Below are 17,934 nucleotides of genomic sequence, written 5' to 3'. Positions count from 1 at the left end.
GCCAGTGGTACATTATGGCTCTAGCTATAGGTATAAAATAGAAGTTGTCTAGGCGGCAGTCTACTCTAGTACTAAAAAATGAACCATCACGAACGCTTTGCCACTTTTTGCAGTTTTTGCAAATCCATTGATAAACATTAATTGCATTTTTTAATGCATTTAATCCAAAAAGGAAGTCGCCATGTTTCACAATAAAAAATGATTTAGCAAGTGTCTTTATTGAAAGCCTTTTAAGAACGGCCATTGTTTCTCTTACAATACTGCATACATCATAAAAGTTTCAGTTTTCTCGTAATGTGTCGTCTTGACCCAATTATATATATTAACTAGATATCTAACTGCGGAAGCGCGAGTTAGATATCTAGTAAATATATATCATTGTCTTGACCTAAGATTTCGTGTTTTCCACTATGAATGTTGGTGCGCTTAGCCTACCTCGTGGCATTCTTTTTAAAAAATCAAAATTCATTCATAAAACTTCATTAAACTTAAAAAAGTTTTTATTTAGGTCATTAAAAATAATCAAAAACTTGATTTTTTTACTTTTAAAACCTTTTTTTGTTAATAAAATTAAAACAACAATGATAATAAATTTTTTACCTTAGATGAAATTTGTAACGCTTGTAAAGTTTTAAGTTTATAAAAATAATGTTAATTATGCCATGGTAATTATGTAATTATGTAAAGTTTTTCTTTCTTTCGTTTCATGCAATAAAAAAAACTCCTCCGTAAGTAGGAGGACCATACTGAAAAAGCGTAAGAGTATTTTTATTTTAAGCTAGAGACTGGCCAACCGTCCTATGTGATCATTTTATTCGTTAATATCGATTATTTCGATTAATGATCAAAAAAAAAACCAAACGATTAAAAAGTTAATTAGAGCGAGTTTTCTATAAACGATCGCGGGACAATAGAGCGTCTAAATGATTAAAACGATTAATATTCATGAAATTTGATTTTTAATCGATTTGATTTTTTTAATTAAGGTAGCTGCAATAACTCGATTAAATTATTGTTCAGTTTACTTTTGAGGATGTCCCTGCTGAGAGTTTGAATGATATTTTAGACTCTGAATCTTCTTCTGCCACAAATTCTGACTCAACCAATCCTGGAAGATTTAAATAAACTTGAAGATAATCCTTTGGCAGAGCAGCCAACACGACAGCCTTCAAAAAAGAGGAAAAATTCCTAAATCATCTGAAGCCTTGCCTTTTAAACAAACCAACAAAAATAGCTAAACTAATTGAGAGACTTTTTGTTTGCCATCTTTTAATGTGTTCGTGAATTTTATACAACAAATGTTAAAACAAAATGTGTTTCATTGTGTTTTTCATTTTGTGTTTTTCTCTTAAAATAAAAAAAATATTTTATCGAGTTGTTTATGAAAAAGGAGTATTAGAAATTTAAAAAATCTAACTAGATTTAAAATGAATAAAATGACTAATTGTTAGACAATTTGATTAAAATGATTAATAGTTTACTCGAAACTGATTAAAACGGTCACACGACTTTAATCGAATTAATCATTAATTTTTTAATTTGGTTGGTCATTAATCGATAATCGAAAATCGCGGTTGTCCGCTCTCTATTTTAAGCCGCTTAACTGAAGGATAATCGAAAAGAAATACTGTTAACTTCACAAACTTGTCTTTGAAAACTGTTTGAAGCATATCACCTTCTTGTAATTTTCCTTTTATTTTTGTCAATAACATTTATTGTTTATTTCCCTCTGCGCGAAAGCTTCGAGACCCTCTAGAAGACTCAGTAAACAAACTGGCGAGATCGAAAGATAAAATCATAAAAACAGCGCAACGAGTGGGGTGGTGTTGCACATACTTTGCTAGTTAAATAAAAAGAATTTTTATTTCGAGGAGATCAACACATTTTACTCAGTATCGATTGCAAATGGTCGGCGTTGGGTCACTTTTATTCAAAATTATTTTCGTTGCTCCGAGACAAACTAGGTGCATGTAACCTAAAACAATGTTATTGATCAGAGATGCACCTTAACTTCAAAGAGGGATACCCCAGTCTGATAACCACTTAAATACAACAGTTGATTACTTGAAGCTGAAAAACTTCAAAAATTGATATAACTGCATAAATTTGGCAAAGTAAAACCAGCACATCTAAAAAAGACGTTGTCCCCCTGTCATTCAAGCTTGCTAAAGTAACTACAGTAGCGTCCGAAAGTATGTAAAATAGCTAAAAAAAAAAAAAACTCTCAAAAACGAAACAAAAATCAGTTTACTCTTGATATTCGCAGATTTTAAAATTTTTATCATAAAATCCTTTTTATGTCTTTTTTTTTCAAAGCGTGCTAACGTAGATAGATACATTTCACATATTTAGATCGTTAGAGAGCTCGCCGGCCATCTTGTTAGAGAAATAAACCACAATTCTTTTCGAATTTAGAATTATGTCAGTGGTAGAAAACATTCTATTAATGCAGATGGTGATGATATTTCACAATATATTGCAGCCACATGTACTAATTTTACTTCTGATGAAAATTGCTGTTCAGAAAGCTTTAGAAAAAAAGGCTCAAGAAAATTTGCCAGTTCATCAAGCAGGGTGACTTTGTCTACGTCAAGAGACAACTCGGCTTTCCCAATTCTTTTTAGTGCAACCTGTACTTCACGCAATAGGTCAATTTAAACCTTGTCATTGTGACTGTGTGTCGTTTGTTGATGTTTCTGCATCTTTCTCGTCATTACCGGAAATGATCTTCTAACTCTATCAAATTGCGCGTTTGAGCTTTGCTTTTAAATTTTCATCAAACATTCAGTTAAAAAATCTCAATTGCATATTTTCTTCTAGAATTTGGATCTGTAAAGAAATAATCACTTTAAAAAAATTGTAACTTTGAAGAACTTGTTTTGAAACCATGAAAAATGTTTACTTTAAAACTATTGCTGTCCCATGAACAAGCTTGATTATCCTAGCAGTAGAAACATCCCTTGTTATTTAATGGAAACTGTTGTTAACATAGTTGCTCTAACACCCAAAGTTTTTCTCTTTTAATAACTAAATATAAAAAAATGTATAATGATAATGAACAAAGAGTTTGTTAAAAAAAAAAATCTAAAAAGGGTTTTTTAAAGTTTTTTAGTACTGTTGTAATTTAGTAGATGTTATTGGTTTGTTATAGGCATCATATTCAGAAATGCAAGTGGTGATGTAATTGATACTCCCTATGTCATTAATGGTCAGATGCAGGGTAGTAGTTTCAGACCTTTTATACCAATTTTAGTCAACAAAAATCTTACTCAAAAAAACTAGTTTAATTTCTGCAAAAAAAATTCTCCTTAAAAGAATTTGTTTTAGTAACCGTGGTCATACTTTTAAAACATTTACATTTGGCGTCAAGATTTTTCTTAATCGTGATTTATGTAATTAGTAAAATTTTAGTTATAACTTAAGAGCATATTCTTTTATTCAGTACAAATGAATTATAATTCTTTTATTCAGTACAAATGAATAAATTGATTTTTGTTTTAATATCCCTACTACTCATGATTTTCCTTTGGTTTGCTTTTTTTTTTAAGAAAAGTTTTTTTAAACATTTTTTAAATTTAAAACTTAAATTTGAGACTCCATTAACTTGCGCTTTGCTTTTAAATTTTCCGAAGAAGTTTTATCTTTGGAGCATGCTTGCCCTTCATCCACCAACTCTGCCTTGAAATGCAGTGCTGACACAATATCTCGACATTTAATTGACAGACCATCAACTTCAAGCTCTGTACTTAGGCTGTCTACAGTCAGAAGTCAGCGTAAAGCATGTGCTGTACGGTGCTGCACACTTTCAAGTTTGAGCAGGCTCGATCGTTTCTTCATATTTGCCGCATTTGGCAAGTAGAGATCAGAAACAACGTTGTTAAGAGCTGTGTATGACACATATCGCATATCGGATTGAAACTCTCCCACTAGTTTCTGCACATAATGAGCAATACCACCAACCAGTTTTTTCTGTTAAATCATGGCAGCCTAACGTAACAACATTGAAACTCCAGTTCTTGATAAAGCTAGCTCTGACACCCATTTAGTGGTTTGTCTTGTATTTGTGTTGCAGCATTTGGCAGTGATGTCGTTGGAAACTTTTTCTGAAAAAATCCAATCATACTTTCCTTTGCATTAGCTTCAAAGAATAGAAGATCTCGGCAAAACCAGATGACCAAATCTTAGTAATTAAGATTAAGGTCATGCGCTGTTATAGAAGTAATGGAACTTGTCTCTATACTAGTCATTGGGTTATCATTGTCTCAAACTTGTTATACTTCAGGATGTAACCATTTTTTAAGTTTTCTCTGCATTGTCACCCTTCAGATTGTGTTTTATACCAACATGCAAGTAGTTTCTGAAAAACTAGCTAAACTTCGCAAAATGTGACCATTACTGATAAAAAAGACTTACAAACGTAGAAATATTAAAGACGTACAAAGACGTACACACGGAGACATATTAAACCAACTATATAAATAAAATTATTAAACCTACCATATAAATAAAATTATTAAACCTACCATATAAACATTATAATACAATATAAAATAAAACATTATAATATGTTATAATATAATAATATAATATAAACTATATTATAATATGTTCTAACTTAATATGATTATAATATAGTATAACATAATTAAATATAATAAATAATGATATAAATTAATACGTTATAATATAATTTACAATAACATAATATTATATAAAAAAAAACATAATATATTATAATATAATAGTATAATACAATAATATATTGTAATATATTATAATATAATATAATACAATTTTATATGACATAATTTACTACAATTTATTGAATTATATTACACTCTAAAAACAATCCGTTAGAAAAAGTAACGGATTGCGTGTCTCCGTTAAATTAACAAAGTAATTCGTTTCCAAAAACTTATATTCTTATAATTTGCTATTTTAGACGAATGGCACGCAAAATCACACTGTTAGTTTAAATTAGTTGTAAAATTAAAAATCTTAGATTTTGATTTGCATTTCTTTTGATGGGGATACTTATTTAGGTTAGGTACAACTAAGTTTATGTTTGTGCCTTGTTTATATTTGTTAAGAATTTACTACTTTAGACACGAGGCATGTGGTATCAAATTGAAATTCTGATATTGTTATTTTCATATCTTTTGGTGTGCTTATTTATTCTTGTTTTGATTTATCGTTATTTAAGTTGGAGATCTTTTTTTTATGTTGTTCCTGACAGGTTTTGAAGTAAATGGAAATTATAGAACCTTTCAGTAATCAGATAAGATTATCTTTTGTTACTCATTTTTATTAAAGATATTATTTAGTTGTTGCATTGAACTTTATCTTTAGAAAATGGTAGCAGAAATTAATAAAATAAAAAAATTTCTAGTATCAATTTATAAATAAAGAATTAACGATAACAATAATTCTTAAAGAGATATTAGTAAAATTTTATTTTTCATTTCATACTATTTATATCATTTAGGTTCTATATTTTCTTTATTGTATTTTATTTTATATTTATCTTTAAGGAATTACATTATTATAAATATTTCGTTAGTTTTCAATGTCCAGTTAAAAAGAGTTTTTGAAGCGTGCTAACAAATTGAGCACTATATTTCTCCCAACCATGTTAGTTTGTATAATTAGTACTGCTTTTGTATCAGATGGGTGGTAATTATAAAATTTGCAATGGTAAGAACGAATGTGTGTTAAGAATATCATAATGAAATAATCCAAATATTAAAAAATGTAAGCATTATTTCATCAAATTACAATACGATGTGGCTTAATTCCTCTTTAATTATAATGGAGCGATTTTAACTGATTATTCCCTACAATAACGTATTTTAACTGAATAAAAACAGCGGATAATTTGATGCACTGACGTAATAACTCCTTTATTTAAAAGGATTGTTTTATCGGAAAAATATCAACGGACTTCAATCCGTTAAAACTTTAATCCGTTAACTTAACGGAAAAGCCGTTGGTGCAATAGCGACGGATTGATCTGTTACCCAATTCGTAGTATACAATGGATTTTTTTTTAGAGTGTACATGCATTAAAATTTTTCCTGTTGCCAAAAAAAATTCAATTGTCTTTTGTTTAAATTGACAGCAAGTTGAGGCATGCAGTACCCATTGGTGTAGCTGCCAAACAGTATAGACTATGGAATCACATATTACTATTTTCAGATAGAAAATTAGTGTGGCATTTAAGGTCTTCCCAAGGACGATCTTTGTAAATGGTTGATAAGCATTCTGGTGAGATTGTTCTCTGTATTTTATGAACTGTACACGGCAATATGTTCAATAGGCAGGTTTTTAATTGAAAAATTGGGGCTGTTTTTTTTTTTTAAATGTTACCTAATTTCTTTGATTTCTATAAACAAGTTTTTCTGATTTGATCTTAGGCAATGGTATTCGTATTTTGAATATTGAATTTTTATGGATTTTATCTTTTTTAGGCTATCTTCACTTTCATTACATTTTTCTTGAATTTAGAAAAATTTGCAAAAGTTCTTGATCATATATTTATCAACTGAATGGAAGAGACTTGCACAGGAGACTCATTTAATCAGTTTTTTTTTAATATTCACAAAGTTTCTTTTAACTGTTAAAAGATTTTATTTCGATATCTCCAACAAGATCTTGAAAAACCAGGATGAACTTAATAGAATAGTAATATCTCAGGTTTCTCAACTTAGACCTATAGTTCAGTGCATAAAAGACTTAAAAAAAGTAAAGGATTCTTGTTCTGATCGAACTCTTGAGCCAGAGTATTATATAACTCCTTAAAGTAATGTCAGATGGCTGGAAGTTTCACATTTTGCTGTGTCATTTTCAACCCTTTGTTGAATACCATAACTGTGCCCTTTGTTGAATACCATAACTCAATCCAAGCTTGCTGAACAGAGTGGAAAGACATTCTAAATTTAAACTGACATGGAGTAGATTTAAACGTGTAGATAAGCATACTCAACATGGTGAGCAACTGCTATCCTCTGTAGCTAATTTTAATGGAGGAAGAATTTAACATTAAGTTTGATATGCACCTCTAGAAACAAAAAGTAGTCAACAAGTCTAAGACAGTGACTATAGTCAAAACGGCTATTTTTATAAATGACTTTTTCTACAATATCTCAAGAGCTCCAAGTCACAAGAACAACCTTTGTTTTAAGTACGTATGTTCTTTTACAACCTGCCACAAGGTCACAACCTGGTTGTGAAAATAGTAGGTAGATCGAAAAAAAATCTATAATAATTTGCTCTTATTATATTTTTGAAAAGCTTTTTCAAATCAAACTGAAAAGGTCGCTAATAGTATTATTTACAATAGAATCTTAGATTTAGAAATCAACAAATGATTTAAATAGAAGGAGAATTCAATTTGGTTATACATGATGAATATCCCACCCAACATAAGACAACTTTAAGACGTATGTAACTTATCTTTAGCTCGTCTAGACGTCTACAACTAGTTAAAGACGTGTTTCAGTCGGCTTTTCAACACCTCATTAAGACATCTTCCGACAACCAGTTTAAGACATCTTTAAGACATCTTAACAAGACGTCTTTCGGAATAACAAGTTTAAGACGTCTTTAACACATCTTAACAAGATGTCTGTCGGAATAACCAGTTTAAGGCTTCTGTAAGATATCTTAACAATACGTCTGTCGGAACAACAAGTTTAAGACGTCCGTAAGACATCTTAACAAGACGTCTTTCGGAATAACCAGTTTAAAACGTTTTTCAAAATAACCAGTTTAAGACATCCGTAAGACATCTTAACAAGACATCTTTTGGAATAAGCAGCTTAAGATGTCTTTAATCGTGGAAGTATTAGAGATGGACGTGCAACGTTATTGTTTTTTTGCAAACCATACTAGCTGCACATTCTTAAAAATCTATTGTTTTAAACAATAGAAATTCAATTCTCTTAAAGTCTGTCGGATTCGTTTTAAGCTTAACTTTATATAGCATGGCATTCTTAATATTTTAAGAAATAACGCGGATGATGAAAAGAAATTGAGATCATTTACTTGAATACTTTAGTACATGTATAACTTGAGAGGTAATAAATTTTTTTTTTTTTTTTTCTCTTTCAGTTTTACATTTAATTAGTCGTAATACAATAAAGTCCGTGATATATGCTTTCGTGATGCAATAAAATCTGTGATATATAGACTAATTTAAATAAAAACTTGGTATCTGATAGAAGATCTAATGACCCTGTCGCCAGAACCATAAAAAGTTATAATAGAATATAACTTAAGCCATTAATAGATATAGACAAATAAAAATGACAAAATACAAAAAGCAAAAGAGCGTGTTTATACAAATTTCTTATCTTTAAAAGTATTTCAACATATTGTCATTAAAGAGAATGAATTTTTTTAATTTCTTTTTAAAGACTGGTAAGGTAATTGATAAATCAAAATTAGGTAAAACAATTTTGTTCCAGAGGTTGGGTGCACGATAAGCTATACAGAACTGACTGAATTTTGTTCGACAAAAGGGTTCAAAGAGTGAGTTATCATTTCGTAGTGTATACTTATTTTTTGTTTTTAAGGTTATAAAATCTTTAAAAACGTGTAAGGACGGATTGATTTTACATTGAAACATAAAGAATAATATTTTATATACATTCACTTCATAAATGTTAAGTACTTTCATATTTTTGAATAAAAACTTTGAATGGTAAGTCGATTTTCAAAACAAACTAAGCGTATTGCGTGTTTCTGGCGATGGTAAAGAGTACGCAACTTACTTTTGCTTGTACTTTCCCAAGCAATATTTGCATAGTTAATTTAACTATGTATAAGTGAGTAGTAGAGTTGGATTAAAATGGTTTTGTTTAAATAATTTCTTGACTTATAGAGGACTTCTATATTTTTAGAAACCTTTGTACAAATGTAGTCAATATGTGGTTTCCATGTAACATTCTCATCAAGATAAATGCCAAGAAACCTAGTAAAAGTTTCTTTTTTTATTTCTAGTTCATCAATAAGAGTTTTTAGCATGGTTGTTGGTAAAAAACGTTTTTTAGATATAGGGTGAAATAGAATGTATTTTGTTTTATCAAGGTTTAAGGTCAATTTGTTACCGTAAGATTAAGTAGCTTTGGCCCATTTTGCACCTTAATGTCTATTGCATGAAAGACACAAAAGTTATTTCCTCAAACACTAAGTACTATTAGAAGTACATAGAAAGGACAGTTAGAACTATCTCTCTCCCATTTGAAAATTATTTACCTGAAGTATCTTTTGGGTGGTTTAAATGGTGGGCCAAAGTCGCCCTGCGTGGTAGGGTGACTTTGGCCCAACCCTGTAAAAAGGGACTAAAGGAAGCAAAACAACAATAAAAACAACAATATTTAGGCAAAAAAAATAAATTTACAAAAATAAAGTGACAAAAAAAGATGTAGTAACAAAGTTCTTGTATACAGTAAATAAAATATAGGTGCAAACTAAACAAGTATAGGTACCAAGTAAACAAAACAGTTTAGGTATAAAGTAAACAAAAATGACTTAATAAAGGTTTTAAAAAATTTAGTGAAAAAGTTCTGGAACTGAATAAATTCCTCATTTCGAAATTTTCTTTGGTTCCTCAATAAAATCGACTATTTCAGACTGGGGAAAAAAAAGTTGCACTGCTGGTAGTGACCATTTCCAGCTAAGTCCATTTTTTTTCATAATAGTAATTTCTGCTCCATTTTTTCTTAATTTTTTCAACTGCAGAAAAAAAAATTTCCAAAGTTACTTTAAAATTATTCAATAGTTATTACATTAAATAATATTAGTTATCAAAATAATTAGTTATAAAGTTTACTTATTGATTAGCTAAATATAAATAATTCAAAATAAATAAACAAACCTGTCCAGGATTTAACTCTCCATTGCATTTAACAATTACATAACAATTCTCTACAAGATTTAACAATTTCTCCTTTTTACAAACATTTTTTGTTTTATCAATATTTTGAAAGTTCTTTTTGCCTAATGCTGAATGATCTAAAGATTCTGTATGACTTTCTACGACTAAACTTACATCCGCAAAAAATAGTTTAGAAGTCTCAGTAGTTCCAGTATTTGTACTTGGGCCAGCAAAGTCAATGTTATTGGTCTCAATTGTATTTATAATACTGGTAGGTGTATCTACATTATTTGAATTTAATCTATTATTTTCATTTATAACACAAGATGATGTATCTGTTGAACATAAGCTTTTACCTGGGACAGCACATACTTTACGTCGCTTTGGTTTTTTAGAACCATCTGAGGGATCATCCAGTGACTTACATAAATGATCTAAAAATGATTGGCTTACTAAATCAGTAGTTGAGTCTAAATCTGCATTACAACATGGTAGTCGTGAAAGCACTTGAGACTTGTCTAATGGAAAAATTCCAGTTTTGCGAAAACCAGCTCTAAGGTTATCATTCCCATGTTCATTTAAGTTGGTAATTAAACGGTCTAAAAGTCTAGGAAATTCATCTTTAGGAAGAGAAGCAGCTCCCCTTCCTTTTCCTTTCTCCTTCCATTCACATAATATTTTGCGCCAGTTAATCTTTTAGGTCTGAAGTAGGCAACATCTAATGGCTGCGTGAGATGTGTAGAGTTTGCTGGTAATGCCACAAATCCTATGTTATTGCTTTGACATGCATCCAGTACTGCAATGCTCAAATGCGAAGATACGTTATCACCTATAATGACACTTCTTCCTTGAGCCTTCTTAAGTCTTGGAAGAAGTAAAGAGAGAAACCAGTCCTCAAAACATGTTGAGTCAAACCAACCACTTTTTGATCTGTCATAACGTGCTTTTGGTGGCCCATGTTCCATCCATGTATTCCATAACGACTCAGCTTTGTAAACAACATAAGGTGGTAGCAATTCACCATTAGCATTGCCACAAAACATTACAGAGAACGAGGTCTTTGTAGAATTAATTATGCGTTCAAGATACTTACATTCACGCTTTGTTAATATTTTTTTTTTACCTGGATTATCACTGAGATTGGTTTCATCATAATTCCATATATTATCAGGTGATATATTACTTATTTCATTTGATAGATTTATAAAGTAGTTATCAATCATAGTCGTTCCTATTTCTGCTCTCTTTCGCTTTATGTTGCTTGCAAATCTTACTGTGAGTTCTGGATTTCTTTTTAAAAAAGATCGAATCCAATCGCCACCTGGAAAATTATTTTTGAACTGAGGTATAAAGACGCCTTTTTTCTCTAAATACCCTTTTACTATGCATCTTAAATCATATTTATCAACAGGAAAACCAAACTCAGATGATTTTATTGCACATGCCTTAAACATGTCTTCTTCTTTTGATGTAAATATTTGCTGACCACTATACTTTTTAGGATATGTCTGTTTTATTTTATTTTTTAATTTTGATCTTGGTATATCGTATTTCAAAGCTGCTTGTCGTTGAGTAATTAAACCATTCTTTAAATCTTTTAATGGATTGTCTAACTGTTCTAAAGTATAAGTAACATATTTCCTTTTTCCACAATTTGGCTTGAAATTTTGTGGCATATTTAAACTAAGAACTAAACAAATTTCGCTATTTACTAACACAAACTGTTATACTGATTTTCTATTGCATTACTACTACAAAATTTTTCATTCCAACATAGTAACTACCATAATATCTATAAATGATCACTAAAAAAGGTTTACTCTAATACATGGGGTGACTTTAGCCCGGGCCAATGTCACCCTATGTAGTGGGCCAAAGACAACCTATTTTTTTTTAATCTCAATTGCAAAAAAGTAATAAACTGTTAAGCTTTCAAAACAAGATAGAATCAAACACTAATGGTTTAAAATTAATTCAGTGTATATTCCAATAAAAAACCTTCTCCAGGTACTGCTATCGATGTAAAAGTTTACACACCTAAAAAAATTCGGATTTTAGGTGCTTCCCCAGCCAACATTGACAGACGGGTACCGTATGGGGCCCATACGGGTCCGCAACTGGGTCACGTATGGGAAGACCAACGGTATCCCGTCGGATCTTGGCCGCGGTTTCCATATGGGGCCCATATGGGTATGCCCGCTGGGTATCCCGTATGGGTCCCAGTCAAATCCCGTACTTTAAAACCGTAAGGGGCCCATTTGGGTTTGCAACTGGGACCCATATGGGAAACCCATCGGGAACCCGCCGGATCTTGGCCGCGGTTTCCATATGGGGCCCATATGGGTATGCCCGCTGGGTAACCCGTATAGTTCCCACAAAGTTTGCCAATTGCAAATCTTGCAAAACGTTTATAATTTACAGATAAAATAAAACTGTATATGATTTGACTGTTTGTTTCAAACAAAATAACAATTAAAATTACAATGTCAAAATTGAGAGAATTTTTAACCATTCTTTAATCGCGTATCATCTGATTTCACGGTTGTTTCGCGAATTGGATGCTTTTCCATCGTTTTATTCTCGTTTCGAAGCTTTTTCTGGTTTCAATATAAGCTGTAAAAAATAAAATTTAACTGTTAGTCTGAAATTTTATAGGTAACACACCTGGTTTTATTCATTTAATATATTATAGAACTCTCTACTCAACACTCTTCAGATAAAAAATTGTTGTGATAGTAAATGTATAACATTCCTTTAGTTATTGATAAATAAATTATAATTTTATATTGATATTGTATATATTTTTAAATAAATAAACATATATATATATATATATATGTATGTATATATATATATGTATATATATATAATATATATATATATATATATATATATATATATATATATATATATATATATATATATATATATATAATAATATTTATCAGCCCTCCAAATTAGGGTTGGCATTCGGTATTGGTGACCTAATTGCCTACCTTAAAGTGTCTGAGGTTTGCAACTTTTTTCTGACCTTGTTTTTATCTTTTATGGCAAAACCTCAGTGAAAATTAATTTTAGAGGACCTGATGCTAACCGAAAATAGTGTGAATGTGTGTATGTCCCTGTGTGTGTTTGTGTATATATTGTGCATATTTTGTATATACATACAATATATATATATATATATATATATATATATATATATATATATATATATATATATATATATATATATATATATATATATATATATATATATACACACATATATATATACATATATATAAATTAGTAAAAACACTTATCTACAAACAACATCATTCGACTGAAACACTTTTACTTAAACTAACCAATCATTCACTTGAACTTTTTTAGTTAACTGTACCCAAAAAGTTAAAATTGGTAATTCATGTTCATCTAACCAAAATGTAAAATATGGAGCACCCCAAGTTACAGTCCTGGGTCCAAATCTCTTTAATATCTAGTTGTGGATATACCAAAATGTCTTGAATACATTTCTAAATGGATGTGTGAATCATTCATAAACCAATCAAAAACAAAAATATTAATTATGGCACCACCTATCATTCAAAAAGATATTATTATTAAGGGTACTTTTGTTAACAAAAAATGCATTTGATTTGTTGATTCTGCAAAAAGTCTAGATGTGATACTCAAAAATCAATTATCTTTAAAAACACAAATAAATAAGATTGTTAAAAACTGTTACAATATAATGAGAAATATACCCAAAATAAAACAATTCTTATCCCATAAAGATCTGTGCACCATAGTATGTTCATTATTATTTTCACAACTATATTATTGTAACTCCCTCTACTTTGGAATTGATAAAACACTATTAAAAAAAAACTGCAGTCTGTTCAGAATTGTGCAGCAAGACTGGTATTTAAAACCAGAATAGAAAATCAAGTAAATAACAAAGAATATAACAACTTGCATTGGCTATAAATTAGAGAAATAATATATTTCAAGGTTGTTTTAATAATGCAGAAATCTATTAAACAGGAAGTACTAACATCATTATGCAATTTAATTCAATACTCTTAGTCAGAAAGAACACTAAAACTAAAAGAAACAAAATACAATAATTGTTTCAGCAATCAAGCATTATGCCAGTATGGTCTTAAACTTTGGAATATACTTCTAAATAGCATCAGTGACAAAAAATATTTTATATATTTTTTGTCACTGATGAAATATTAATATATTATATATTTTCTGACTTTTTGGTAACAAGGCTAAAAAACGAACGCAACGGACATTTACACCATTTACTCAACAATTAGTAAAATACTAAATATTTATAACATACTGAAAGTCATATGAGAATCATTTTATTCGTAAAACAGACCAAAAAAAACTTAAGTAATAAAAATTTTCACTTTCTCTTTTCAGCTATTGAAACTTTCTTCAAAAAAAAATTCTTCCCGTGTTTTTATAAAAAGTAGATCATTTTTAGCTGGAAATGCTCAATTGTATTTTGCAAACGAGAGAAGAAAAGTAGTCGAATTCATCAATTATTTTAAATTTGTGGCGAGTGAACGAATCGAAAAAACTTTATCGAAAAAAAAAATATTTTAAATGGATTGATCATGTGAAAATTGCAACAAACAAATTGAAATATGTCTTACCATTAGGGAACCCAAACTTTTTTGGTACCAGGGCTAAAAAAAAAAAAAGGGCAACATATGAAATTCTTTTTTAGAAAAAACCTCTTGTTTAATGAAAAAAGAAAGAAGGGGAGGAAAAACAATTTTAAATCGTTTATCTTGTGCCATGCAAATTTTAAAAAAGTGAAATTGACTTTTTTGGCAAAAACAGTAAATACTCATTCCTTAAATATAAGGAACCCAAACTTTTTCCCATATTTTTATTGTTATGGTCTTGTAATGAAATTGAAGTCAGAGTTGATATTTTTGTTATGGTCAAAAATGATAAAAAAACTTTAAAACCTTACCTGCCTCTGAAAAGCTTATAAAGTCTTTTTCCACAGAAAAAGACTTCTATAAGCCTTTCAGAGGCAGGTAAGAAAATTATTAAATTTATCTTTTTTTTTTTTTTAAATAGAATTTCGAATATAGAAGCAAAAAAACGGATACTTTTCAATTTACAAAAATGAAATGTATTTAGAAGATATTCATATTTATTGACAAGAAGAAAAATGAAACAAGAAAGTTGTTTAACACCAATAGTAAAGTTGTACTTTACTATTGCTTTTATGATTATTATGACTATTATTATTATTACTAATATTATCGTTATCATTTTAGTTAATTACATCAAGTTAATTTTATGGCAGTGTCCTGCTTCTTTATAAAAGACGTTATTTGTACTTGTAACAGTAATTTCGACTTTCAACTCATGAAACTTAACCTTTCCTAACTGAAGATTGTTATGACCTAAATGCACTTGTTCAATTAAATATGAAAAATATAAAGCCTTTAGAGCTTTTTCATGATTTTAAAGATCAAGTAAAAAACATTTAGAATGTTCTTCTAGAAATATTGAGCTGCAGATAGAAAAAAGACAAATTATTATTATCATTCTTCTTCTTCTTCTTCTTCTTCTTCTTCTTCTTCTTCTTCTTCTTCTTCTTCTTCTTCTTCTTCTTCTTCTTCTTCTTCTTCTTCTTCTTCTTCTTCTTCTTCTTCTTCTTCTTCTTCTTCTTCTTCTTCTTCTTCTTCTTCTTCTTCTTCTTCTTCTTCTTCTTCTTCTTCTTCTTCTTCTTCTTCTTCTTCTTCTTCTTCTTCTTCTTCTTCTTCTTCTTCTTCTTCTTCTTCTTCTTCTTCTTCTTCTTCTTCTTCTTCTTCTTCTTCTTCTTCTTCTTCTTCTTCTTCTTCTTCTTCTTCTTCTTCTTCTTCTTCTTCTTCTTCTTCTTCTTCTTCTTCTTCTTCTTCTTCTTCTTCTTCTTCTTCTTCTTCTTCTTCTTCTTCTTCTTCTTCTTCTTCTTCTTCTTCTTCTTCTTCTTCTTCTTCTTCTTCTTCTTCTTCTTCTTCTTCTTCTTCTTCTTCTTCTTCTTCTTCTTCTTCTTCTTCTTCTTCTTCTTCTTCTTCTTCTTCTTCTTCTTCTTCTTCTTCTTCTTCTTCTTCTTCTTCTTCTTCTTCTTCTTCTTCTTCTTCTTCTTCTTCTTCTTCTTCTTCTTCTTCTTCTTCTTCTTCTTCTTCTTCTTCTTCTTCTTCTTCTTCTTCTTCTTCTTCTTCTTCTTCTTCTTCTTCTTCTTCTTCTTCTTCTTCTTCTTCTTCTTCTTCTTCTTCTTCTTCTTCTTCTTCTTCTTCTTCTTCTTCTTCTTCTTCTTCTTCTTCTTCTTCTTCTTCTTCTTCTTCTTCTTCTTCTTCTTCTTCTTCTTCTTCTTCTTCTTCTTCTTCTTCTTCTTCTTCTTCTTCTTCTTCTTCTTCTTCTTCTTCTTCTTCTTCTTCTTCTTCTTCTTCTTCTTCTTCTTCTTCTTCTTCTTCTTCTTCTTCTTCTTCTTCTTCTTCTTCTTCTTCTTCTTCTTCTTCTTCTTCTTCTTCTTCTTCTTCTTCTTCTTCTTCTTCTTCTTCTTCTTCTTCTTCTTCTTCTTCTTCTTCTTCTTCTTCTTCTTCTTCTTCTTCTTCTTCTTCTTCTTCTTCTTCTTCTTCTTCTTCTTCTTCTTCTTCTTCTTCTTCTTCTTCTTCTTCTTCTTCTTCTTCTTCTTCTTCTTCTTCTTCTTCTTCTTCTTCTTCTTCTTCTTCTTCTTCTTCTTCTTCTTCTTCTTCTTCTTCTTCTTCTTCTTCTTCTTCTTCTTCTTCTTCTTCTTCTTCTTCTTCTTCTTCTTCTTCTTCTTCTTCTTCTTCTTCTTCTTCTTCTTCTTCTTCTTCTTCTTCTTCTTCTTCTTCTTCTTCTTCTTCTTCTTCTTCTTCTTCTTCTTCTTCTTCTTCTTCTTCTTCTTCTTCTTCTTCTTCTTCTTCTTCTTCTTCTTCTTCTTCTTCTTCTTCTTCTTCTTCTTCTTCTTCTTCTTCTTCTTCTTCTTCTTCTTCTTCTTCTTCTTCTTCTTCTTCTTCTTCTTCTTCTTCTTCTTCTTCTTCTTCTTCTTCTTCTTCTTCTTCTTCTTCTTCTTCTTCTTCTTCTTCTTCTTCTTCTTCTTCTTCTTCTTCTTCTTCTTCTTCTTCTTCTTCTTCTTCTTCTTCTTCTTCTTCTTCTTCTTCTTCTTCTTCTTCTTCTTCTTCTTCTTCTTCTTCTTCTTCTTCTTCTTCTTCTTCTTCTTCTTCTTCTTCTTCTTCTTCTTCTTCTTCTTCTTCTTCTTCTTCTTCTTCTTCTTCTTCTTCTTCTTCTTCTTCTTCTTCTTCTTCTTCTTCTTCTTCTTCTTCTTCTTCTTCTTCTTCTTCTTCTTCTTCTTCTTCTTCTTCTTCTTCTTCTTCTTCTTCTTCTTCTTCTTCTTCTTCTTCTTCTTCTTCTTCTTCTTCTTCTTCTTCTTCTTCTTCTTCTTCTTCTTCTTCTTCTTCTTCTTCTTCTTCTTCTTCTTCTTCTTCTTCTTCTTCTTCTTCTTCTTCTTCTTCTTCTTCTTCTTCTTCTTCTTCTTCTTCTTCTTCTTCTTCTTCTTCTTCTTCTTCTTCTTCTTCTTCTTCTTCTTCTTCTTCTTCTTCTTCTTCTTCTTCTTCTTCTTCTTCTTCTTCTTCTTCTTCTTCTTCTTCTTCTTCTTCTTCTTCTTCTTCTTCTTCTTCTTCTTCTTCTTCTTCTTCTTCTTCTTCTTCTTCTTCTTCTTCTTCTTCTTCTTCTTCTTCTTCTTCTTCTTCTTCTTATTATTATTATTATTATTATTATTATTATTATTGTTATCATTTTAACTATTATTATTATTAATATTCTATGAGAAACAATTTTTAAATATTAAATAACAAAGCGTCCATTATAATATCAAAATTAATCAATATTGACTTGCATAGGTTTGGTCTATCATCTATTTTAAATATTACAAGTTTTTGGTGGCCATCATTCTTTTGTTGCTTATTTTTCAGTCAATTGATATTTTTAATTTAACAGAGACAGCGTATTTAAAAGCACAAAGTTCAAAGTTC

At 29.8% G+C, this 17,934-nt stretch overlaps 2 protein-coding genes and 2 pseudogenes across 3 annotated transcripts in view; 1 reads left to right on the top strand and 3 right to left on the bottom strand.

Annotated features, from left to right (window-relative positions):
- LOC149894967 (uncharacterized) overlaps positions 1-12,647 on the bottom strand; it is a 195,445-nt gene extending 182,798 nt beyond the window's left edge. The window contains exon 1 of the mRNA XM_090076781.1: positions 12,263-12,647. The gene's annotated coding sequence lies outside the window, so the exon portion shown is untranslated. The remainder of the gene's footprint in view (positions 1-12,262) is intronic.
- The window catches only part of LOC149894961 (uncharacterized), a 273,741-nt pseudogene that overhangs the window by 151,896 nt on the left and 103,911 nt on the right, over positions 1-17,934 (bottom strand).
- The window catches only part of LOC145182165 (uncharacterized), a 233,601-nt gene that overhangs the window by 177,739 nt on the left and 37,928 nt on the right, over positions 1-17,934 (top strand). The gene's annotated exons all lie outside the window — the stretch shown is intronic.
- On the bottom strand, positions 5,949-11,370 carry LOC145197903 (uncharacterized; annotated as a pseudogene). Its single transcript, XR_016449242.1, has 2 exons — positions 9,878-11,370; positions 5,949-9,735 (listed from the first exon to the last, which is right to left on the bottom strand). The product of XR_016449242.1 is annotated as an uncharacterized LOC145197903 (transcript).

This window comes from Hydra viridissima, unplaced genomic scaffold (assembly GCF_058129835.1).
Source record: "Hydra viridissima isolate aposymbiotic clone 2 unplaced genomic scaffold, HvirCarnegie_v1 scaffold_1, whole genome shotgun sequence".
NCBI classification, from domain to species: Eukaryota; Metazoa; Cnidaria; class Hydrozoa; order Anthoathecata; family Hydridae; genus Hydra; species Hydra viridissima.
Note: the sequence above shows the minus strand (reverse complement) of the source record. Positions and strands in the feature narration are given on the sequence as shown.